Below are 26,648 nucleotides of genomic sequence, written 5' to 3'. Positions count from 1 at the left end.
GTCACACACAGGATAGAATAGGGTTCTCTGGATCTCTCAGAAAGCCACAGAGCCAGTCCTCAGGCAGTCCCAGCTGGCACAGCTCTCAGGGTCTACCCTCTGGAGCTTTGCTTGTCAGCACAGGAGGCCTTAGCAGGCATGGCGGGAATAGCGCTTGCACGGAGCAGGTGGCCCTTCCTCTCCGGCTGTGGCCCCAGCGCCCCCTGCAGGGGACAGCTCACTGACAGGATCTGTACTCAGGAGCTGGCCAGTAGCTCAAGATTCCATCCCCACAGCTCTGGAACAGGTACCTGGATCCAGAGGGCAGGGTGGAGAATCCTGGCCTCTTCCTCTTAAGGCTTGACCTGTGTGCCCTGGCAACCAGGGTCTGCAGCCAGAGCCAAGCAGTGAGGGGGTAGGCAGGAAGACATAAAGGCATTGGGAGTCTGGTGAATTCAGTTCCACAGCAAGACTCTTCGAGGCCCTCAAAAAACCCCTACTCTGTTGAACGTTTGGCATAAATAAGCAATGGAATTTATCCCATCGTTAATTACCTCTGGAGCTTAAAGTCTGAAATGATCTGCACTTGAAATTTTTAAATTCAACTATTTTAACATAAAGAGAGGAGAACCCTGACACAACATTAAGATAGTTATCACTACTTCAAAATAATAATCCATCCTTTCTGTACAGAGAGAGGCATTCCTTCCTAAATGTGAGGGTTTGTGTTCTGCAGACCTTCCTTCTTGTCGAGCTATGACAGCAAACGGAGTAAGATCTGGGGCTGCAATCATGCTTAAGTGTTTAAGCCATTGCCTGTAACACCAGCATCCCAGATTGGAGTATCCGATCGAAACCCAGCTATCCCACACGTTCTGATCCGGCAGTCCGTTGGAGGGCCTGGGCCAGCAGCTGAAGACTGGACCAAGGACTCCCATGGGGCAGACCTGAATGAAGTGCTGGGATCATGGCTTTGGCTTGGATTAGCCCTGAGCTTCGTGGCCATTTAGGGAGGGAGACCGTGGGTAGAAGATCTTTCTCACTCTTTTTATCCATCTACTTTTCAAATCAATGAAATAATCTTTTAAAAATTGAGAAAAATATCAACTTAAACTTTCAACGTTTCTGTATCTCTGAAAATTAAGATTTTCCATCAACATAAATATTAGGATATGTCCTATTCTAATTCTCTTTCAAAAAGGGATGATTCTTTTTTTCTGAGTCAATGCACTTTCCACTGTTTAGAGATTTAACGACTTTGGAAAGGATGACAACATAGAGAACAGTTGTTTTCCTGAACACTCACTCTAATGTGACAACATGCCGGTCTGAATATTTGTTTCTGCTCCAAAACAAAGGCAGGTATTCAGACGTCATCACTAATCAGGTGGTACCGAAGAGGCAGGTGGGTGACACAGGGTTGGGGAGGGTCTTTGGAAAGCAATTAGGTCCCTGGGCAGGAACCATCGGGAGTGAAAGCAGCGCCTTACAAGATTCCCCAGGGAACTTGCTGGTCTCTTCCAAGCACGAGGAGTCAGGGAGAACCAGCAAGCTGCCCTCGCCAGACAAAGTCACCTGGCACCTTGATCTTGGATTTCCCAGACTGCAAGACTGTGAGAACTACATGTCTGCCCTTTTTTTAAGTCATCCTGCTTCTGACCACTAATTTTATAGCAGCCGGAACAGCCTGAGGATGCCCAAATATGTTTTTAGATTCTTACTGTTCTAGTATCACTAACGGCACAGCAAATGTGGAACTGCCTCTTTCTCCTGTGGGAAAGCACTTCCTCTCACCCATCCAGAACTCAACAGAAAGGCAACTCCATCTAGAAGGCGTATGTGACTGCAACTGCAAGGACTGGGGAAAGGCCACCACAGCCGCTGCAGGTCCGGCAGGAGCTCAGGCACGCTGCTGAGAGAGATGGTGAGTGTCAGAGCTGGGGAGCCAGGCTCAGCCTCCTTGAGGGTGGAGGAATGGAGAATATGGTCGGTCCGGAGAGGTGGTGTGCTCGGACTGGTGTGGCTGCTGGAGCCAGGATGGAAGCACGAGTCTCCACTCGTGTGACTACTGTCTGAAGGAAAAACAAAAGCTAACCCACTAACCCTGGGTCTTAAAGATATGGAGAAGTCTGTGTGCCAGACATACAGGGCCTTAACAAGTCATCAACCAGCATGATGTTTTAACAACTACCCCCTGCAGAGTGGGGTGCTTTTGCTAGAGCATCCATGGGTCGGCAAGTTGGGGTGAGATCTACTGAGCCACTCTTGTGTGCTGCCACTTGGGTCGTTCATGAGGCTAAAGTCCTTCATGTTGCGTAGCTGGCTCTGCTGGCCCAGGAGTGACTCCCTCAACTGTCTGGCAGTTGCAGCTGGAAAAACAAATTGAGCTGGCGCTGACTCCCTCTCTCAATTGGCAGAATTAGAAGTCGAGTGTAGGGCCTTCCAAGTTTCAACAGAAAAAAATAAAATTGTCCTAAAAATAAAACTACAGAAAAACAAAATTAGTGTTGAAGGTACAAGAATTCAGGGAATATGGCTTCCATATGCTCTCTTTGAATTTATCACTTTGAAAAGGTAATGCTCCAGTTATTCCAACTGCGATGGGCTGATTGCTTTGTTCCAAAATACTTAGGTTCAAGTCCTAATCCCCAAATGCCTCTGGTTGTAATTGTATTTAGAGACAGGGCTTTTAAAGAGGGAATTAAGGTACAATGACGTCCTATGGAAGTACTTTAATCCAATAGGATTCCTCCTTACAGGAACAGGAAAAGGACTCACAGAGGAGGGCAGACCAGGTGGGGGGACACAGAGAAATGGGGTTTGTCTGGGGGTTCAACAAAGAGAGCTCTGAAAAAGTCACCCTGCAGCCACCTTGACCTTGCCTTTCCAGCCCCCAGAACTATGAGGAAACACAGTTCTGCTGTTTAACTTCCAGTCTGTGCTTTGGCAGCTACAACTGAGAACTAAACCAACCAAAAGAAATGGCAGAGAGGAACGGTAGGAGGAGGAGGGTGAGTATTGAACCATTTCACTTTAGGACTCCATGTGAACAGCCATGGGTAACTTGTTACATGTTGCTCAGTGCACAGTCCTGGCTTAGAGAGACCCAAGTCCAGTGGTGCCCAGCAACACTCGTCTGGGGTGAGTCAGTTGGATTCTCCTGGCCACACCTGGCTCCATGGTGATAAGTGACTTTTCAAAGCAGTTTTAGAGACCTCCAAACATTCCACACATGAACCTCGGGAATGACTGTGAGTATGAGGAGGTGGGGGGCAGAAGGGGACCCTTGTCTACCCCATGGACTCCTCAGTAAGATTTCTCTGAATATTCTTGCTGTGGGCCAAGAATGTCTGACCATCATGACCTGGGGCACCCCCAGTCACTTCGCTAGTCAGAAAGGGAATGGTGTTTGAAGGTGTGTTTTACCCGATCGGCCTTAAGAAAATGAAAAACTGGTTGATCACACATATGGGATTTGAGTGAGAGGGCAGTGGTAGCCCCCGTTTGCTTAGCCAAGCCCCACCATGCAGGCAAAAAGCCTCTTCCGGCTCTTTCTCTCTCAGCCCAGGTCCACCCTTGGGAAAAGGCTGTTACTGCTGGGCTCTGCAAGCTGACCTAAGAGACTGCATGAGGAGCAGGTGCCAACAGCTGTCTGGCCTCAATGCCTTCAGGGCCAGAGCTCAGAGCAACTGCTGGAATCGTCTCTCCAGAGACCATGGCACCAAAGCAAAACTTAGTGAGCATCTCCTCTCCCTGCTCTCCAGTTAATGGCTTCATTCCCACACAGAGCCTTCATGGAGCCAGAAATTCTCATTTACATATAAACACATGGTAAACAGCTTCTAAGAGGCTGACCTGGGGTTTTTCTTCAAACTGCTTTCCAAGAGTCTTCTGAAAGGCAACAGATCCCATGTGACAGACACCACTGCCTCATGTACCCTTTTATAAGTGCAACAGAAATTGTGCTCTCTCTGCAGGAGCTCTGGAAGGTTCTCGCTGAGATTATGGGGTATGTCCAAAGTGAATGTGTGGCTGGGGGGTGGATAACCACAGTTCTAGAAGAGGAATGAGAAGAGACTGACAGATGTTCCCCCCACCTCCAGGGAGGCAAATTCTCGAGGCAGCAGTTGACTCTTCTGCAGGAAATTTCAGAGGAGTTCATAGACCACCATGAGCTTGCAAAGAAACTGTTCATAAAGAGACCTCCAGCTGAGCTGCAGCAGGAGAGGGGAAATGCGGAAGCCACCCAGCAGACAGACTCAGAGAAACAAGCGGTACCCAGAGGACGGGGAGCCTGGAGGCCACAGGAAGTGGTCTGGGCTCCTCCAAGGCTCCTGAGGCAGCCAACATCAGACCCTGGAAGGCGGCCAGCATGACCCAGGTCTGTTTCGTTGACTTTCTAAAAGCTCCCTGGAGACCTAGCATTGGATGAGAATTAGGCGAGCAGCCAGTTGCCGGATGCAAGAAGGCCCTGTTCCTCTGAAAGGCCATGTGGTGCAGCTGGGATGCGGGAGAGCCTCTGCAGGGAGCGGGGCAGCAGGCCAGGGCTCTGGCCACTTGGGCCAGCGAATGTCACGGGGGGGGGGGGGGGGCTGGGCCGGCAGGCCATTACCGCACAAGTGCTGCAGAGTCCCAGAGGATGTCAGTGTGAGTCAGGCCTGCTCCCCTGCCAGGCTATCTGAGGCCAGCGGTACCTCATCAGCAGATGGGTAAGCCAGAGGATTGTAGGGGATGTTCACACTTGCCCCATGTGGTCAGGGAGAATTAGGCACTAACAACCCCCGAGAGGCAGAATCAAAATTTAACTCCCAGTAGAGGCCGGGGTGTCTAGTCATGGTTTAATATTTTCTGAACATCCATAGCGTTGCCATGTATCACTGATTTGTTCATTCATTTCATAAATATTTAACACCCACGTGGTGGAAACACCATCACCAACAATGGCAGCTCCATGTTCTGGCACTGCACAGAGCTATCTACCACGCAAGAGAACAGCTAGGATCATTGTCCCCACAGCACAGAACACTGACGGGACACATGATTCCTTTATCTATTTCTCACATGGTCCTTACTATGTACCTAGGCATGGCTCTCAGCCCGTAACAAATGTGAACAAGTTTAGTCTTTACCACAAGCCACAGTGAGGGAGATAAGGCACCATGGCATGGGCAGGATCTGCCCTGGATCACGAAAGGGCCTCCATCCGGGCCTGCGGGAAGTCTTGCTTTTCCTGACAATGGGAATGAAAGTGGGGCCATTGCATCTCCCACCTTCCTACCTTCAAAAGGGAAGGACGTCTCAGCTGCAAGAGCCATCGTGTCGCAATGATATGACACGCACAGAAGAGAAGGCCCAGAGATCCCGGCCAGAACCAAAGCCAGCAGCTTCCGCCCCTCAACTGGCTGCTAGGAAATGAACTCCTGTCTCAGCCATCTCCACCACTTGCATTCTCCGAGTCACACACCTTTTACACTGTAAGCACATCAAGGCTGAGAAGCATCAAACTCGTCCGGCCCCTCCAATTTCCCAGCAGCTGTGCCGCCCCAGACCCCCGTGGCAGCTGTGGTTTGACACAGGGACCACACTCTTTTCCCATTACCGGGGGCAATGGCAGCGATGCACAGAGACCGGCTGGCAGCCAGGGACCTGCTCTGTCCCACAGAGAGGATGAATGAGCCAACTAAGTGTGTTCAGTAGGGATCTGGGAGGTAGCCGGGAGGGTGAGAAAGGGGACAGCAGGGGCCGGTGTGGGGAGACTGGGTCAGGGAGGGCTCGCGGCTTTCCGAGTGAATGAAAAAGTGGGAACTTAAGAGAGCACAGCTGAAGGCTGCAGGCTGTGTCAGATGTCGGAGTGGGCCAGAGCAGGGCTGGGGGAGCACTCGGCTGCCAGGGCAGGCAGTACTAGGGCAGAGTTTCACAGCAACAAGGAAACTTCTTACTAGCGCCACACGTGGACAAATCTGAACAAGTCAGTCAAGAACCACTTTGCCGGTCCAAGTTCCTCACCAATAACATAAACATAAACTTCACCTTAGCCTACTTCTCACAACTTATCCTTTAAGAAACTCTGTTAATTCAGCGTAGGGCCATAGCAAGCAGTGGTGCCCGACACAGCTCCACATGGGTCTGTTAGATGCCAAGGCTTTTACAGTTTGGAACTGTTGAAGCTTTCCTAGGCTGCTTTCTCCCAAGTCCTGTGTCCTATCCCGCAGCTTCCTTCTAAAATATTCTGTGAATATTTTCTATATTTGCCAAAATAGCAAAATGTAACAAAGAGGAAGAAACACCTGATATTCCTACAATTCTGCCCTTGCTTTTCACCGTACAGAGTTCTGGGTTTGTGGTAAATGTAAATGCCTGAGGTTTATTCATGTAATATTTTACTGAATTTGAATGTTTTAACATGAAAATGTTGTCATCTTTCTCAATTGCGAACTGTTATTTAACAGCACAAATGAAATCAAGGACAAAGTAAGCTCCTTGGGGAAAAGCAATTGATCCATTGGTTAAGATGCTACTTGGATGCCTGCATCCTGTATTGGGTGGCCAGGTGCTCCTCCTTATTCCAGCTTCCTGAAAATGTACCCCCACCCCAGGAGGTAGCAAGTGCTGGCTTGCAGCTGGGTCCCTAACACTCATCCGGGAAACCTAACGTCACTTCTCAGTCCTTGCTTCAGCCTGATGTAGCCCAACTGTAGGAGCATTCAGGAAGTCCCTCTCTCCTTTCAAATAAACAGAAATAATCTAAAATGTTTCAAAAAGAGAAAGCAAACAGCCCCTTGACAGGCTCCAGTCCATTTCCTTCATAAGGGCTTCATTCTTCCTAGAGATCTTTGGAGGTAAAAATTCGTGCTCTGTCTTCAAGCAGGATGCCCACATAAATGACTCACTCCACCAGACAAGGCGACTCCCAGGAAGCCTACAGGCAAGTTCCCACAGCAGCCTGGTATGCCCAAATTAGCAGTAATTACGTCCAGTGAAAGGAACTTAGCTTGAAAGAACTATGGGTGTGACTTCTGGCACAGGCAATGGAATGGAATCAAATATAAAAAACCTGGGCATTTCAGAGCCCACAATGAAAACCCACAAAGGCTTTCAGCTCTGTTGACAAAGGTCTTTAGAGCCTGAACTAAAAGATAGAGAGTCTTTGAAATGTGAAAAGACTGCTGAGGCCTCCATTAACTTTTTGCAAGCAGGAAAGGTCTGGAAAACTGCGGGCACCAAGAAGAGCCCACTTTCCAGTGTCCCCTCAGCAAGGAGCAGAAGGATGATGGGAATAGAAGAGTCTCCTAGTAGCCCAGGCCAGAGCCGTGGTGGGGAGACCGAGGGTGACTTGCGGGGCAGCTGCGGCCTCTCGGGAGAGCTGCACCTGCATGCAGCTTGGGCTGCCCGGACAGCCTCCAGTTTCATGCAGGTTTCAGAACTAACACAACTTTCCCCTGTTTGAATGGCAGCATTTATTCTGATTTTTCTGTCCCTGCTTCAATGCTGAAGGTTCAATGTATGTGGGCCAATGAATTCGCCTTTCACGTCAGAGAACGCCGTATGCTGCCATTCTGAAGATACTGCGGTCCGCAGAAGTTTGTTTACTTTTTCAGCAGAATTTAAAAAAAACATTCCCCCAAAGACTTCTGCCCCTCATTTTCTCAACAGAAAATGGCTTCCTCAACAGAAAATTATCTAGTGATAGATAAATATCCAAGAGCCCTTGCTAGAGATAAACGTTCCTTGCCCTTGTAGTACGAGAAAGGAGGTGAGAGTTAGCCAAACCCACTTAATGCTCCTAGCCTGGGGAACCACCGCTGCTGGAAGAGTCTGAGCCGCAGGCTGCGCCTCCTGCTGCCACTGAGAGGCTTAGCTTTCTCAGGGATACAGAGATGTCTCAAGGGACGGTAAAGAGTGCTGATGTCAACGGAGTTGCAAGTGTGATTACATTTTCATTACCACTGACATAGGAAGATTATGTTGTGTGTTGTGTAGGTGTGCTTAATCCAATCCCATGCGCTTGTAAAACCAAGGATGTTTTTGAGCTAAGACAGAAATGAGGTGGAAAATGAAGTCAGAACGGTTTAAAGCACGACATGCTACTTTTGAAGAAGGGGGCCTGAAAAATTATGTCCAGCCAAGAGTCAGCAAGAAAACAAGTCGGCGAGAACACGCGGCTCTCCGACTGCAGGAAACTGAATTCTGGGTGAGCCTGGAAGTGGACGGAGGCTCCAGAAAGGTATCCATTCTCCCAACACCCTGACTGCAGCCTTGCAACACACTGAGCTGAGGACTCATCCGAGCCATGGTGGGGCTGGTGTGGTGGCACAGCACATAATGTCGCCACCTGAGACATCAGCTTCCCATTTGAGGACTTGTTCACATACCTGTTGCTCTACTTCTGGTCAAGCTCCCTATGAATGCAACTGGGAAAGGCAGCAGTGCTGGGGCCTTGGCCACCCTTGTGGGAGACCCGCATAGAATCCCAGGCTCCTGGCCCACCCTGGGGAGTGATTCACTGAATGGAAGATCTTGGCTCTCTCTAATTCTGCCTTTCAAATAAGTAAGTCTTTTTAAAAAAAAAAAAAAAAAAAAAGGAGAAAATAAATATTGCTTTATGTAATGGAATGTGTAGTCATTTTTAATAGTAATAGGAAATCAACTCAACTCCCTGTGTCACAGTTGAGCCTTAAGAGAGCTCTTCTATGTTGAGTGGCTTGCTTCTTGCACCTAAGTCTCAGCAGGAGAGAAGGACTTACATGCTGCCCCAGCCCAAAATGACGGTAAGCAAGATCTAACTGCTGCAGATTCAGCTGTTAAAATAAAACCGTCCACTGTCATCCTTTGAAAACAGTGAATTCTGCAAACTCTGACAGGTAGGATGGAGGTAAAATATGCTCGTGTCTGAGACTGTGCATCTGTCAGATCTGTTTGCTGATGCAGAAACTAAGAGCAAGTCGCTTGAATTACATGACTCTGGTATGGTGGGAAATATACCATGTTGATATCTCCCAGTTTTTTATTTTCCTTTCTGTAAAAAGAAATTAAGTATTCCCCACCAGGAAGGCTTGTCTTACTGGGGATCAACCTAATGGTGTTTACCCAACTCGAGTCATCCACGCATCCTTTCCATAGTATATCCTGTATCTGCATGCCCCTTATTCTAGAATTCTTTAATATGTTCTTTTAACATTTATACTGTATGCCATTTAATGTATAACAGGATAATTGAATAGCCATTGAAATCTAAAATCATCATCTATGTGATTCCTAAAATTACTTCACTTACTACTGTCTGAAAAACCATATATCAAGGGCTGCTGTGATGGCATATCAGGCTAATCCTCTACCTGCAACATTGGTCTCCCATAAGGGTTCAACTTCTAGCCCGGCTGCTTCAATTCCAACTCAGTTCTCTGCTTATGACCTGGGAAGGCAGCAAAGGATGGCCCAAGTCCTAGGGTCCCTGCACCCACATGCGAGACCTAGAAAGAAGCTCCTGGCTCCTAGCTTCGGATAGGCTCTGCCCTAGCCATTGTGGCCATTTGGGGAGTGGACCAACAGATCTCTGCCTCTCCCCTTCTCTGTAAAAATTTGCCTTTCAAAAAAAATAAATAAATCTTTAAAAAATACACCAAAAGAATCATAACAACAAGAACAGAAATTTCTATGAAAATGGAAAGATCGAGTTGGGTATTTTCAACATTACTCAGGAAATTCATTTCAAGACAACAAAATAAGAACTTTAAGGTCCAAATGTATTTGTTCATTGAACCCCGATCAATGAAAGTTTGTACACAGATTCATTTAACTTAAACACACTCTTTAAATAAACTTATTTAAGAGAGAGAAATGCCTTTAATTCCCTGGTTTACCTACTCCACCACAACACCCTTCCCACCTATTCCTGCTTGGTTTAATTCTTCCTTCTGCATCTAGGTATTGTTATCTCACTATAAAAGTTTTCTATGTCCCATATGGTTCCAAAAAAGGTAAACACATTTAAATTAAAATATGGAACATCAGGAATAAGAAAATGACACGGGAAGTCCAAACTCTAGAACAATGCAGTCAACAGCTCACACCCCATCCCCAGCCTATCACTCAGGAAGCCAGAACAAAACTACAAGCTCATGTGCCCATCCTAGTTCAGGATTCATGCTTCAACAGCAGCCTGAACTTTGATTCTGCAGAAGAAATTCAATAGCATTTCTGCTCAAGGCAGCCCAAGATTCAGGGAGGGTGTGCTGTGCTGGACACGGGGCTCCCACAAGAAGCAGAGAAGTCTGGAAATGAATATCTTCAGCTGCTCTTAGCTTCTCCTCAGTGCCTTGCCTCCAAGACGTCACCCCTGTGGGTTTGGGACCAGCACCTGGGACTCGTCAGGAGTCCATAAAGCCTGGCCAAACAGTCCGAGTCAAACTTGGGAAGCTTCTGCCAGAGCAGCAGGCTACAGACCCTGGCAACTGGCTCTTGGTTTTTGGAAAGACTGAGGCAGGCTGTGAAGGTCAAAGACTTCAGGAAGACTTCCTGGAGTTCCTGTTCATCCTCCACGCCCTCCTGCTGCTGCTCGAGACGCACTGACACTTGGGGATCTAGAAGCAGCCCAGTTGTTTGGAACTCATTGAGAAGGATGAACCTTGAGACTTCTTAACGTCATCTGCCTCTTGCTACCACTGCCATCTCTCACCCTGCCACAGACTCCATTATGCTGGTTTTATGTTCATTTTTAATTTCAACACATTATTATCATTTTTAATTTCAACATACCTGTTTATCCTCCAGTATTTTCCAAGCAATTCATGTCAGGAAAATGCCAACGCATATCCAGGCTCAAAATGAAAATAACCCATATTTTTAAAAAAAATTTTGTTTTATTTAATTACATTGTATTATGTGACACAGTTTAATAGGTAATGGGATACCCCCACTCCTCCCCACACCCTCCCCTCATGTTGGGTTACTCCACCTTGTTACATAACCACAGGAAAATAACCCATTTTTAATTCCCCCTTCGGTTTCCCTAAGTCTTACTAGTAGGTTGTCAAGTTCTGCGGCTTCTACCTCCTTGGTTTCCTGAAAGGGACAGGCCAGAGGGAAGTATGCTTGGGGCAGCAGGTGGGGCAGCAGGTGAATTTGTAAAGTACATGGTACTGGCAGCTCTGGAGCTCATATTTACCAGAAGCAGAGAACAAACCTGGCCAGAGGGCATGCTTGGCTAGATCCTCAGAGGTGTGGCTGTGGGGAATATTCTCATGGGAAGATTGTGAGCGGGCATGTGCTTTGTGCCACTTTGGCCTCCTCACCTGCTTCACGGAAAGAACTTGCTAGAACTTGCTCCAGAGGCAAGTTGCTCCGGAGGCAGCCAGACTGGCCAGAGAAGCACATGAGAGAGACAGAGAGAGAGCGAGAGAGCGAGAGAGCGAGAGAGTGAGAGCGAGAGCGAGAGCGAGAGAGAGAGAGAGAAACTAACTTGTGGAGCCCGTCGTTCCAACTTAGCCCGTGCTGTAAAATAATACAGGGTACAGGATGTGAATTGCACATCCCATTGGTGCAGGTAGGATGAGTAGGTGACAAAGCTGAGGACCAGAGAAAAGACTTTCTCAGATCCAATCTCAGCGGGCATCAAGACGCCAAAGCAGGAAACTGTGTACATATCCAGAAGACAAACGGTACCAGCTAGTCCCCTGATCCTGGCGAGGAACAACAGCATCGCAACCCATTCCCCCGGACAGGCAGGACGCAGTCGAGAGAACTGGAAGGCACCTGGCTGTTAGCTTCTGTGTGACTGACCACCCAGGATTAGATAGGGATAAGACACTCCTGGAGACACAGCCTAGAGAAAGGATGGGCCCAGGGGAATGGGAGGAAAGCCGCAATAACAGAACTCAAGTTTCTGCTACTCAGAGGAATATGGTCTTGATAAAGAAGAACTGTAGAAACATACAGAAACTTGAGTTTCTTGTACACCTGAATGTGGCAATGGGGGTTTATACAGTGATCACAAATGTGCTTGCTATCATGGGGCCAGCATTGTGGCACAGCATGTTCCACCGCCTCGGCATGTGATGCCAGCATTTCGTTTGGAGCACCAGCTCAAGTGCTGGCTGTTCCACTTCCAATCCAGCTCCCTGCTAACACACCAGGTAAAGCCACTCGCACCGACTCGGGCAATTGATGCCATTTGGGGAATGAACCAGCAGATAGAAGATCTCTGTGTTTCTCCCCGTCTATTTCACACACAAATAAATCTTTCTTAAAAATCTAACAATCATTTCTTGAGAACGTGGCATGTGTCACAGTTGACCAGTTCTCACCACACCTCCCTCACACTGGTATTATTATTCCTATTTGACAGGTGAGAAAATGGAATCTGGGCAGTATTAACATGGCCAAGATCTCTGAGTTAGCAAGTCCCAGGACCAAGCCCGAACTCTTAATTAACCCATTAATTAAGACTCAAAATCTGTGCTCCAGTATGAGATATGAATGTTGCTAGTGGCGGTCTGCACAATGCCAGAAACAGAAAGACAGTGGGGCGGTGGCCAAGTGGAGAAAACAAAGGCAGGAACCTCTCACCTTGCCAGTCAGACACAACCAAAGGGGAAAAGAAATGAGAAATACACAGCATACAGGGGGTCTGCAGTAGAGTCTGTCTCTGGTAAGTCGGGAAAGTGAAGGAAAATGCTTTGCACTGGAGAAGGTAAACAGGTGTATTAATTAACATACAAAACTAATATAACATATAATAAAAGAGGAAAAGTTAGAGAGTTTCAACTGACAACAGCATTAGCAAAAAATGAATGACATTTACAGCACGGTGGGAGGCAGAATTCCTCCACTTACTAGGTGTTAATGTCTAACACTAGGTGGCAATCATGAGTTTGGAATAACCAAGAAATTGCACTCAAATCTCTTTAAATACAACAGTGTGAATGCATGAGGGGGGAATCGGCTGCCATCCTGACAACCTCTTAACAGGAGGTCATGTGCGTGGAACAGGGGGGCACTCCAGAGTGGAGCAGGTGGTAAGGAGGAAGCTTGGATCCCAACCATGAAGACTCCCAGACCTTCACAAACTATTAATACGAGCAACAAGGACTATATCCCAACTGCCAAGGAGGCCACAGGGAATTGGATGCCCTTGGAGGCCGAGTACTCTGAGGTCACCCACCCCAACCGGAGCTTCCACAGGGGATGGAAGAAGTCCAAACACTACCGTGCAGAAACCAATGTCATCGGAAAGACAACCAGAAGCCCTGAGCGGTCCGCAGAAACAGAAGAACAATAAACGTCCTTCGGGACCAGGGAGGAGAGCTTTCTCTGGTCCGAGCCTGGCTCCACCTCTGGACCCCCACTCTCCCTCGCAATGACCATCGGGATCGCTCCGAAAACCCCTCATAGCAAACAATCATACAAACTAAAAAAAACTAAAATAAATAGACAAACAACAAAAAGTAGAGCTTGAAATCTGACAGGAAAGAGCTGGCGTGGATTGGCTCATGCCTCGCTGGGTGGGACACAATGATTAGTCACTCCTCACCATGGTGTTGAGGATTTTCCTGCACACCCCCCCCAAAAAAATGTTCTGCACCTTAAATGTCGACAAATGTCTTGTTAGAGTTACAAGCCAGTCTAGATTATCCTAAAATCTGCCAAGATCAGCAAAATCATACTTCAACACAACAAATGGCTAAATACTAAAATGAAATAGACACAAGACAGCTGAATGGTACCTTATAGCCATTTTAAGGTATATAGCAGCCGGTCCTGTATATAAACTAAAATTGAAATGTCAATGAGCTAATCAGAAGTTGTGGTTAAGAACTTGCTTTTTTTTTTTTTTTTTACATACTGGTTACTCAAAACCATGTCAATTCCATAATGTTGCAAATTGCTGTTGATGTTATATTGGGACTCTTAATTGACTGGGATGATATTCTACCAGCTCTAACTTCGGACCAGAAATGGTCTCCCCAAGAAACTGTTCAACCCATCTGGACAATAAGTAGCTGGACTCTATGCTTGGTATACGTTTGCAAGGAAAGAATCTTGATTGAATTTGAACTGTAATACTGCATCAAGGTGGAGGAATCCACCAGGGGGGAGGGGTGTGGGGAGGGGTGGGGGGATTCCCAGAGCCTATGAAACTGTCACATAATGCAAAATAATTAATAAAAAAAAGTAAACACACTAAAAAAAAAATAAATAAATACAACGGTGTGGTATTTGCATATGCCCTACAAACACTCTCCCACGTATTTAAATAAAATCTAGACTACTTATAATACCTACAATGCAAATCCTAGGCAAATAGCTGTGGCATGTATTGTCTAAGGAATAATGATGTGAAATAAGTTTACACATGTTCAGTACAGATACAACTCTTTCTAAAGGCTTTTAATTCATGGGTAGTTGAGTCACTGGATACAGAGCCTGTGGCTCCCGAGGGCCACCTGTGTCGTTCTGTGTGCATGTACGCCTGTGCACCTTCACCTCTGCTGCTAGTTACACATGTTTTCCATACTCATGTATGTACACATCGATATGAGAAGACTTGCATTTATTACATAAAATAAGTAATACTGTAACACAGTGTAAGCAGGCTACACAATGACAGAGCACTCACCTCCGTGGTGACCCTTGTCCCACCACGGTGGAATTACTTTCTTTGCTACTTCCTCTATCTTTTCTTTTTGCCTCTGCTTCCCAAATTTTCTGCAATAAAAAGTTTTATCAGCATAAAAACCATAGTGCAATGGTTTTGGAAAAGTCTATTTGGCTATAGTAAGAAAGCAGTAGATTCTAACAAAAAGGAAGGGTGCAGTTGGTTGGAGACAAACCACTGTTGACGAACTAACAACCCTTAGTTCTTCATCAATGTCACCTGAATGTTTTCTCAGCCTAAGCACAGGGGGTGATATTTGCTGAACTGTATTTCAGAGATGTTGGGGAACCAAATGAGAAGTTCAGCTGAAAGCACTTTAATACGAAAATGTGCTAACTTGGGAGTCACATTGATTTTTCCATGACTTTCGCTAGCGAGCATCCCAGGAGCAGGGACCACCGTGCACCTTCCAGTGGAACCCCTAGAGACCCCAGCACAGTGCTGTGAACAGCAGCAATCCAGCAGAGTGGCTGACGTCAGCCCTGGACGAGTCCCAGCCTGCGTTCCCAGAGTCAAGAGTCAAGGTCTGTCTCTTACGATATCCTGACCATGAAATGCCATGGGAACCAGGGCTGTCTGACAAAGTACAGGACACCCAGTTAAGCTGGAATTTCAGACACAGACACACAACAAATAATGCTTGTGCCATACACTTACACTAAAAAAATCACTCACTGTTTATCTGAAGTTCAAATTTAACCAAGCACCCTGTGTGTATTTTTGTGTGTTAAATCTGGTCATCCTAATAGCAGCATTTACCCTGCCCCTCCAATTTGGTTTGTTAAGTTTTACTTTTCAGCTGAGCTTCTTTATTTTTTTTTTTTAAGATTTATTTATGTGCATTCTTTGAAAGGCAGAGTTACAGAAAGGAGAGATAGAGAACTTCCATCTGTTGGCTTACCCCCCAAATGGCCACAGTGACAAGATCTTCCTCCAGGTCTCCCATGTGGGTGAAAGAGCTAAAGAACTTAGGCCATCCTCTATTGATTTCCCAGATCCCAAACATGAAGCTGGATGAGAAGTGGAATATCTGGGACTCGAACCTTATCTCATATGGGATGCCAATGCTGCAGGCAGAGGTCTAGCCTCCTATGCCGTGGCACAGACCTCTCAACTCAACTTCTTAATGACAATATATACATTACAACTACATGATCAGTGTCCTTCAGATAAGGTATTCACTGTAGGCACACCTGGCACAATAAACAATGCGGGGCCATTACAACAGCATCAGTGGGGCTGGCAGGGTGCTAGGGCAGCCCCTGTGGCTGCGGGAGCACCTTCAGGATTGTCTCAGGATAGTATAAACCATCTTGAGCTCTAAGGGAGGCTGTCAGACTCCCATGTTGCCCTTTACTTGACCTGCAAAGACCTGCAGCAACGCGCTCACCTCCCGAGAGAGTGGAGTCATTGTTTCTCCCCTGGATGTGAAATTGGCTTGGGCAAGGATGAACAGGGAAACAAGAAAGGGCAGCCCAGTGAGAGGTCAGGAGTGAACCACAACCTTCCTTCTTGCAAGACCTCGCTTGTCCCCGGATGGTGGGAGAGCTGATGCGAGGGAGTTTAGAACTGCAAGTCAGCTTTTCCCTGTGGATGAAGCCAACATCCAGCCAGCAGGCAGAGCTGGAAAGCTGAGAACTTGAAGGATCTCATTGGGGGCTTCTTCCCAAACACCAAACCCCCAGACCTACACCTCTGGCCTCAAACTCTAGAAGCACCTATGCATTTGAATTTCACAATGTTCTGACAAACATTTTCCAAGGGATTCCCATATCTAACACTCAGCCAGTCAAATACAAGGATACAGGAATGGCCACAGGGAACTTGATTAAGATATATGTGGGAGGATGGGTATGTCTCATAACAGCTTCAAAGTTTTGGGCCTCTAACACTCCTGGGTCAGTGGCCAGATATTTGAAGTGTTGATAAGGACAAGGTGGGGTCTGGGAGTTGCCTAGGGCTGGTACTTTGGGGTCAATCTCTCCAAAAACACTGGTGAGCTCTGACTTGCCCTGTGATCCACTAACGTTCTTCTCTACCCTCCCTGTGTTCCTGCCAGATGTAGTGCCTATCTTGGGGTCTCCCCCATTTCCATGTGTAGTCCAGGCCATTAATTCCCCTTTTTCTTTGTTTTGAAGACTAAAGCCAATGGTTTCCATTTCATAGTCCCTTGACTTCCAAATTCTGGTCCAACCTTGATTTTGCCTTTGGTATCCAGTCTTGACACTGACAGCTCTTAGAGGCTGTATCCCAGTTTAAACGAGCAATGGGACAAGAATGTTTAAGGATCATGATAAGGAGGAGGGTGGAGCAGGAAGGCAAGTATGCAGAGAGCTCATTTGGCTCAGGCCAGTCACACACTATAGCTACTCACATTTTGAGTTTCCCACGCACATTTATAGGCATTGTTTAGAGTTATACAACTACTCTGGGGGACAGTTAAAATAGATACCACTGTTATTTGAATTTGCTTCTTCATGATACAGATTAACAAAATGAGAATTTCTGTAGGATATGAAACTTGACCTGAATTAGACAATCAGCAAGTCAGTCAGCACCTGCTTTGAAACAGAAGTGCTTTCTGACTTGCCAGGCTCTCTTTCTCCCAGTTGATCAGGGTTCAGAAACTAAGAGGCCAAGTCTAGGCTAAGCTGACCAGGTAGCCACAGACAAAGGCACCTGCTGACTTGGCTCTCCCTCCTGGTCAAGTGCAAACTGGCCAAAATACCACACACTAATAACAAAAACACCTTACAGTTCTACCAGGTTCACAAGAGGCAGTGTCTGTACAGCATTAGCTCACTGAGCCTCCCAAACAACCCTGTGAGGTAAGCAGAGCAGACATGCTAACACTCTGTAGGTGAAAAAAGTATGCAAAGACAAATCAAAGTGTCTGGTGATCATAGCGCTGGGAGGTCCGAATTGGGACTCAAGTCTTCTTGCCTACTTCTCAGGAAAGGTATCTAGCCCAAAACAGCAAATATTCAGCACACAGAAACTTTTTTCCCCATGTCCAAGGCAGACATTACTAATTGATTGCAGCATTGCGCTAGAATTTGGCCTCAGTAACCCAGCCACTCCCACCTCCCCCCTCCCACTGCCACAACAGAGTTCTCCAGGCCAGTCAAGATGATGACCACTTCCATCTGCTCTAATCATTACCTCCAACTGGCTCAGGACACAGAGAGAGGACAAGAGGCTGTCTGGTTAAAAATCTTGTTCAAGTACCAAAGAAGACCCTAATAATTCATTTGCATTAACTCATTCTTCTCATGTGTAACAAAATGCCACAATAATAATAGCTAATATTCAATATTCACTATGTGCCAGGAACTATATTGAGCACTTCGATGCATTTTTTCCTTAGAAAAGTATGTCTTATTATTATTTCATAGGGGAGGAAACTGAACTGTTGAGAACTTAAGAAACTTACAAGGTGCAATCCCATATTACCAAATCCCATGAACCTTCATACTTCACTATTCTGTCTCCAAGATGGTACCGCAACAGTTTGTTAATTCTTGGATGCAGAGCCTTGAAACCAAATGTGTAAGTTGGGAAGAAAACAATACAAGAAGTAGACACCGATGGCCAAACTGTTGAGCAACGTGTGCTTCCTAAGGACAGTTCTTGGCACTAACAGATTCTGCACCTGTAAACTGGATGGCCTGCATACATATGCATCAAAGCTCGTGGCTGTGCAGGAAGAGCTCATGGTGGGAAGGGCCAGTGGATCGCTTTCCCAATAATTACTTTAGAGTACTGACACGAAAGGAGTCCAAGAATCTAAATTTGGTGGCACAGAACTCAGCTTGTCAAGATAGAGAGATAAAACACATGCTGTTGAGCACCAGGGGCTTGATTTGCAATTTCCAGCTCTTCAGATGTATAAGAGAGGGACCTGCATTGAGAATTTTACCCACTGGCCCGCCTTTGCTGTGAATAGCTCTGGTGACACCCTGGTTGTTGTGTGTCTTCTTGCTTCTTCTGCACAGGCTGCTGTCACAGACATCTGTTTCCCCGTGTGAGTGGGAGCAGACATTCCCAGCTCTTGCTTCCTAAGTCTCAGGGAGGTATCCCCTGCTCTTTCCAACTGTGCTAAGGGCAGCAGGCACGCTAAGAGTCAGATGTGACAGCAGCCTCTTGAATCTAGCAATCTCCTCACGTTGGTCAGGACAGGGGTTTCAGGGCCAGCTATCTGGCTGGAAGGCAGCCTTGATGTGAAGGAAACTGTGATATCCTTACAGTTCGAGTCTGCCATCGTTCAGGAAGTTGTTCTTCAGAGTTTAAGGTTGAGGCTTCAATGATTTCAATTCTATAAGTCATGCAAATCCCTGAAATCGATGCTTCCTGTACAAAACCACTAGGATTGATTCTGTGATTTGCAATTGACAGACACAGGGAACTTAACTCCCTTTCCACAATCGTGATTCTGGGGACACTGGAAAAGCTCTTTCAACTATATTTTGGGGTCTCCTTATCCCCTGAATTCATTCTCTTTGATAAGCTTTGCTCAGCTTTTGTCCTGCATCTAAATCAACCTCTGCTATGGATTGAATTACACCCCCTACTCCAATTTCAGATGTAGAAGCCATAAACCCCAACGTGATGGTCTTTGGAAGTGGAGCCTTGGGACATTATTAAGGTTAGATAGACTAGGTCATAAGGGTGGGGTCTTATGATGAGAGTAGTGCCTTTAGAGGAAGAGACATCAGGGCCCAGCTTGGGGCACAGCATACTGATCCTCTGCCTGTGATACCTGCTTTTCTGTAAAATTTGCCTATCAAATAAAAATATATTTTTTAAAAGAAGAGACTTAGAATTTGTGTATGCTCTCTCTCTCTCTCTCTCCCACATAAAGACACAGCCAAGAAGGTGGTCTTCTACAAGCCAAGAAGAGAACACTCACCAGGAACTAACTATACTGATACATTGATTTCCCAGACTTGGATTTTTCCAAGCCTCCAGAGTTGTGAGAAACAAATTTCAGGTTTTTTAGGCCACCTCAGTCCATGGCATTTTATTACAGCAGCGCAGTCTTGACTAAGGCATTCTCTGCTCTTTGCCTCATATCAACACTTTAGGTCCTCTCCATCTGTTTGCCTTGGACGAATGTTGTGGTCCCTTAACATTGCTGCATAAGGTCCTCTGTGGTTGCATCAAAGCCGAGGGCTAGTCCTAGAAGGACCTTTAACGTGGCTTGAGCTTCTGCAAACCTAGGCCATGTCCAACAACCCTCAAGAGGCCTGATGCATGGGACAAAGGTACAGATAAACATCTGCTGAGATTCGGCCCAGCACAACCTGGTAAGAGTCGCTTGGTGACCAGGTTTCTGATTCTACGTAGAGAGGTAGCAGGGAAGTTAACACAGAGTCGTAATCTTGTCCACTGTAAGTGTGGAGAATGGCACTCATTGACATTCAGAGAGTAAAAAGCAAACAGAAAGTGCTCCTTGACATCAAAACTTCTCTAAGAGTCTTTCAAGGGCTTGGGTGAAACCAAGCAGTTTCACTTTGCTATGAGTTCCTGCAAGGAAGGCTCCAAATTCCAGTGGCCTGGTTTTGTCCACTTGCCCCTCTTAAGCTTTGGCTGATCCTGTACAGACTCCCTGTAGTTTCACTTGAAGTCATTTTTGTCTCATCTCCCTGCTCATGAGCTCACGGGTCCTGCATGATTTTGGTATGAAGTCATTGGCTGGGCCCCAGCTTGCTGGAAGGGCTTTAAACTCTCAGATCCTTAGACTAACCCCCCAGCAAGCCCCACAGTTTTCTATGAAACCCAAAACCCAGAGTTTCTCCCAGGTGCTCTCTCACGCACATATTTATATAATAGAGTTCAACTTGCTTATTAAACACTAAGGCTTTTTATCCGGCAACTCCCCACCTTAGCCTTTCCACCTGCGCACTCAGCACAACAAGACATGGAAGAAAGTTGCTCCTGGAGCAGTCAAATGGCCAAAGTTCAGAAATTGTGAGAGAGCTCTTTGCTCAAGAATCATGTAAATGCATGCTGATGGTGAAACATCTCAGAGCTTCTGACACTCTGCACAGGGAGAACAGAACTCTGCACTCTAAGAACATCATGTCAAGAATGGAAAATGATATGTGTTTTGTGAATCCATGAATACAGTCAACACTCTGAAAACAAGCCAAGATGTGCAGGTCTGGAATTTTAGAATGTGTGTTGAGTGAACATTCCTGCCTTTCAAAGTCACAGACACCAACAAAGTCACACTGTCTCATACACCTACAGGTTCTCTCTAAGAGTATGAGACAGTTAAAAACAACTACATGAAAGTCAAAAAGATGTTATTCCGAATCCTAAAATAAAGAAGTAAATAAAACAGGAAGCTAATCATGTGTAAAAACCTATGCAACTCCATCTAATTAATTCAAAGTGTTACCTTTTTCTAATATTTGTATGTTATCTTTTTCTAACTTTTTTTAAAAAATTATTTTTATTGGAAAGGCAGATATACAAAGAGGAGAAACAGAAAGATCTTCAATCCACTGGTTCATTCTCCAAGCGGCTGCAACAGCTGGAGCTGAGCCAATCTGAAGCCAGGAGCCATAGGATCCTTCTCCAAGTCTCCCATGCAGGTGCAGGTTCCTAAGGCTTTGGGCCATGCTCTACTGCTTTCCCAGGTCACAAGCAGGGAGCTGGATGGCAAGTGGAGCAGCCGGAACATGAACAGGAGCCCCTATGGAATCCTGGGAGTGCAAGCCAAGGACTTAAGTCATTAGGCCATCATGTCAGGCCCTCTAATATTTCTAATGATTCAGACAACTCTAAATAATTTTTTACATATTTATCTGAAAGGCAGAGAGACACAGAGCTCCCATCTACTGGCACAGTTCCAAAAATGCCTGCAATGGCACAAAGCTGGGAGACAGGAACTAAATCTTGGTTTCCCAGGAGTGCGGCAGAGATCCAACGACTTGAACCTCACCCCCCCCCCCCGCCCCGCTGCATAAATTCCAGGGTGTGAATTAGCAGGAAGTTGGAACTGGAAGCAGATCTGGGACCCATGCTTACTCTGACAGATGCTGCAAGTATCCCTACCAGCCTCTTCATCGCTAGGTCAAATACACCAGTCACTCCCACCTCACCCAACATATGTCATTTACAGAGCTCAACTATACTCCCAGTGCTGTACTATTTTAGGAAATACAATGAAACTGTAGGAAATGATTCTTTTCTCAGCGTGGAAGGGAGGCAAATGTGGAACACATAAGATAATTAGAGAGTAATCAAGGGAAAATAACCTGAGTCATGCTCTTGCCTTTGAACCTGACAGGCCATCAACAGAAGAGTTCAGGGAAGGTAAACAAGGTAAACAGGTAGAAAAGTATCACTTACAAATGGAATTCTTGAAACAACATTGAAGTTTGAATAGAACTTTGGAGGTTTCTGCCCCAGGGATAATGTAGATGACCTTCCTCTGAAAGGTGGCAACTCTAGCTTGTCCCATGGAGAGGTAGACAAGGATCCAGTGGAAAAGAACAAGAGCCTCCTACCCATTTTGTGGACGGATTGTATCTGTTCCAAAGGCTGCAAAGTCCTAAAGGAGCTGACTGCACATGTGGTGAGAAAGCTACAGAAGATGCTGGTGCCAGTAGTATTCACAGCATGGGACCAGGCCCTTGTTCTCAGCTACGTTATCCTTGCTTTCTGCCTACGAGTGGAGGGGATGTTGAGAAGAGCCTAGGAAGGGGAATCAGGAAAAGGCAGTCATCTGAGGTGAGCAGCACAGGAGAAGCCTGGGTAGATCTCAATCCAAATGCAGAGTAACTTCTTCATTAACCATATATGCATTCAGAAGCGGAACACTGAATGACTTCCCTCCATCCTTTACTTCCAAGGATGCTCCCTTTCCGTGCCCATGTTACTTCACTCTGTCTTCATTGTGTAAGGGAGGAAAAACAGAAGCTGCAAGTTGAAAACAACGCATGAACAAGGAAAAAAGCTAATGTACACCTGTAGCTGAGTGCTCAGTAATGGAGAGTTCAAAGGGATGGTTAGAATTTAGGGCTTGTAGCAGGACAAAAAAAGGTGGAAACAAAAAGTTCCTATGGAAAGAACAAATCAGTTTCCTTAGGAGGGATGAGTGGATTCTTTACAACTGGACCATAGGGGGATTGGGATCATTGCCTATGTGGGTGTGAGTGTGCTTTCCATCTTTTTCAGGGTCAGAAATCATGCTGGGAGAAGAGACGGATGGGAATATACTCTTGGTCTGTCTTCTGGGAGCACATCCATTCCCAGAGAGGATTTATGGCAGTGCCAACTTCTCAGATGTTATTCTCTTTAGTCAGACAAAGGAAGCTCCAGGAAGCCTTCTTTCCACATCTGCTGAATCTCAAATACCGTCAGCTTAAAAGAATCTCTACCCCAACGCCGGGCTTCTGAGGAACTGCCCACACCTGCACCTCTGCCTTCCTTTGGTCAGATCTGCCACGACAGTGAGTTTCTGCAGGATCATATTCATTGTCCGTCCCCAGAACCTAGAATAGTGCTGGCCCATGGGTTGTTCTTTCTTCAAACCCTTCAGAATGAATGAGCTAATACCCTGTTTTCTTGTGAAAATGAGACACACACACAACAGGCCCCCATGAGAGGATAACTCCCTAACAGGTGTGTTGTTAGCCCTGCCCTCTCTCCCACTTAACTCACCTGTGTTCTCTCAGTTCTACTTTCACAAACATCTGAAATTCAGCACACGCCACAAGGAATCTCTTTCTCCATAACTGTGCTTTGTGTGTTTTCTACTTCAGCGAATGGCACGTCCCTGGCCTCCCTGTCAAGCTAAAGAAATGCTGTTTCTCACGGACTCCTCTTTCTCAGCCTCTGTGCAAGTCATCGTGTGGATTCCAGCTCTAACATAGCTCTAGTTGGAGCACACACCCTGCCCTCATTCTGTTCTCATCATTATTGCCTGGCTTTCCCAGCAAACTCTCAACAGTTTCCCTGTCTCCACTGTTTGCTCTTTCCTCTCCACTACACTATATCAAAACAGGAAGTCAAACAGCCTACCCACTCCCCACCAAACTCTCCGAAGTATTAAGCATTTGGAGATCATCTTTGTTTAGGCATGAAGTGTCACTGTTCAGCCTCATACTGCATTAATGTTGGCCCAGGCTCCCTTAACTGCAACTGCAAATGCCACAGGCCTCGAGGCTACACCCCAGGTTTTCTTCCTCTGGCCACCAATTCCTGCTCTGCTCATGTCCTCAGACTGGCTTTGCAGCTTTGCTCCAGCTCAGACTCAGAACCTGGCTCGCTTGGCCTCTGGCTGTTGTGCAGATTTCCAGAATTACTTTCTGCTTGCTCCATGCTCCATTTCATTAAGCACAACAGATTTTTACGGAACCTCTGGGAGTTACAGAGGCTGATTTTGGCCCATGGAAAGGGATCGCCAGTAGCACTGTTTAAAGACTGCTGTCAGGGTGTTCTCGGTGCCTTACTGCCACGATCCACCCTAGCATAACCTCACACTCTGCCTCATTACTTGGGACTCTCGCCCTTCATAGGGATCTCTTCTCATTTTCTCTGTCTGGGTGCTGGCAGCATCCTTCCTCCAGCCCTAGCAGACATTACACTAGATATCAGACCAGCCATTTAACTCTGCTACAAATGAGCATATTTCTCCCTAACACGGATTCTGCTATTCCCATCAGCAGCTCAAATCCAGACAGTTTTTATGGCAAATGTTTTATTCGTGTATTATTGGCATTAACTCAGAACTCATTATTGTTTTTCAGCTGCTTACCATTTTCTGTTCTCCAATTTTCAAAAAAAGTGAATTCTCAACTGGAGAAAGGACCAATGTTGATATATCAAAATAACTAAGGTGGTAAATTTAATATTTTGTGTTATTTTCCACTATTTTAAAGCATCCTGCCATGGTGCTTATAATTAGCCAATGCACATCCAGTAGGGGCCCCTCTTCTCTGTGTACTCATCAAAGCTACTGAAGCAGCCATGGAATATTGCTTGATCCACATGAAGTCAGCCTATCTTAGCCAGCTGATGCTAAAGCATGTTCTTTCAAGTTACTCAACCATTTAGTCATCATTCAGCCTTACTGAAGGCACCCATGTGCCAATGGTGATGGAGAGAAAGGGATGAATATACAGATTCTGGGGATTCGTAGTCTAGAGATGGAAGCAAATGCAAGCAGAAATCAACGGTCCTAGTCAGCTAACCTGTGGGTGTGAATAAGAAATCACAACAGCTTGTAACACATGTAATGAGGAGAATTTCCTCTGTTCACATGCCCTAGTCTGAGACTAGATAGCAAAGAAATTAGAACATGTGACAGGCATTCCAGTGTAGTAGGTAAAGTTACCACCTGTGATACTGGTATCCCTTACAGGTACGTTAGGTTCTGCTATTCTATTTTTTTAATGGAGTCAACATCAGTAGTAGCTCATTATTTCTTTTTCTTCTTCTTCTTTATTAGATTTATTTTTATTCAAAACAAGATCAGATTTACAGAGAGGAAGGACAAACAGAAAAATCTTCCATCTGCTGGTTCACTCCCCAAATGATCACAATGGCTGGAGCTGAGCCGATCCAAAACCAGGAGCTCTCTAAGGGTCTCCCACAGGGGCCCAAAGGCTTTGAGCCATCCTCCATTGCTTTCCCAGGCCACAAGCAGGAAGCTTGATGGGAAATGGAGCAACTAGGACATAAACTGGTGCTCATCTGGGATCCCAGGGCTTGCAAGCAGAGGACTAGCCAACTGAGCCATCACTCCAGGCCTTGCTACTCCACTTCTGACTCAACTATTGATGCACTTAGGAAAGCAGCAGAGAATAACCCAAGTCTTTGGGCCCCCAACTCCACATGGAGGACTCACAAGAAGCTCCTGGACCCTGGCTTGAGTCAGTTCCAGCCTAGTCAATACGGCCACTTTGGGAGTGACTCGGGGGGTGGAAGATTTGTCTCTGTGTCTCTCCCTCTTTTTCTATAACTCTGTCTTTCAAATAAAAATCTTAGAAAACAATGTAGAATATGGTACTGGCATCTGCTGAACGTCCACTAAAAGCCTCTGGCTGTTTCTTCATATGGTAAAAAGTAAATGAGACAGACAAATGTGTCTCAGAGAGGCAAATGAAACAGGGCTACCTCACTTAGTAATAGCCTGCTCTAGAGGCAATTAGCCCAGTTTCATGAAAGACGGAGCTCAAAAGTGAAAGGCATGAATGCATTCCTAAGAGCTCTGCCTCTTGACCCAAACTACCTCCAACTTTGTCCACATCCCAGCACTGCCACACAAAGGGTCAAACTTCGCCATCAGTTTTGGAAGGGTCAAAGAACATTCAAACCATAGCTCCATCTGGGCTTCTTCAGTCTGGGGCTCTACAAAGTTGGCTGACAAAGGCAGGTCAACAAGAGAAAGAAAAGGAGTTTATTAACCTGTGCCTCACACGTCCATGTGGGAGCTCCCGATGGTGGGGGTGGGTCTAGGGGCTGCTGCCACTGTTTGGGTACTGATTGTCCCACAAGGGTTCATGTGTTGAAATCTCAGGGTGCCGATGTTGAGAGGTAGTGGGGTCTTTAAGAGGTGCAGTCTTGTGGGAGTGTGACCTAATGTAGTCCTTTTAGAATCCTAATTCTCTCAAGGGAATGTTACAAAAGAAGCCAAACTGGCCCTTCCTGCATTCTGAGCATCTGGCTCACGGTTTAATATTTCCCTCTCCCAGGACCCTGCCACTATCTTGCCATCTGCTCTAAGACCTTCCCCAGAGTTAAGCTGACACCAGCACCATGCCCTTGAACCTGTAGAATTGTGAGCTGAATAAGCTTCTCTTTTGTTTTCAAGACCCAAACAATAGAAAACATAAGGGTAGCTACAACTTAGGCTTGTGTATCACTTTAAGCTAGACATGTGGGGGGAAAAATGTTTGGAGCTTTTGGGAAGGGAAGGCGAGTTTAAGGAAGATAACTGGAAGGCAGAGTAAACCAGAGTTGTTTACGCTCAGGTTTGCTGTACAGTTTGAAATTGGTGCCT

General features: G+C 46.1%; 1 long non-coding RNA gene across 1 annotated transcript in view; it reads right to left on the bottom strand.

Annotated features, from left to right (window-relative positions):
- Positions 1-26,648, bottom strand: part of LOC131483088 (uncharacterized) — a 40,641-nt gene that overhangs the window by 1,809 nt on the left and 12,184 nt on the right. Inside the window, exon 2 of the long non-coding RNA XR_009247504.1 lies at positions 14,594-14,682. This is a non-coding gene — a long non-coding RNA (uncharacterized LOC131483088). The remainder of the gene's footprint in view (positions 1-14,593; positions 14,683-26,648) is intronic.

The sequence above is a fragment of the Ochotona princeps genome, chromosome 23 (assembly GCF_030435755.1).
Source record: "Ochotona princeps isolate mOchPri1 chromosome 23, mOchPri1.hap1, whole genome shotgun sequence".
Classification (NCBI taxonomy): domain Eukaryota; kingdom Metazoa; phylum Chordata; class Mammalia; order Lagomorpha; family Ochotonidae; genus Ochotona; species Ochotona princeps.
This window is presented reverse-complemented; position numbering and strand designations above follow the sequence as displayed.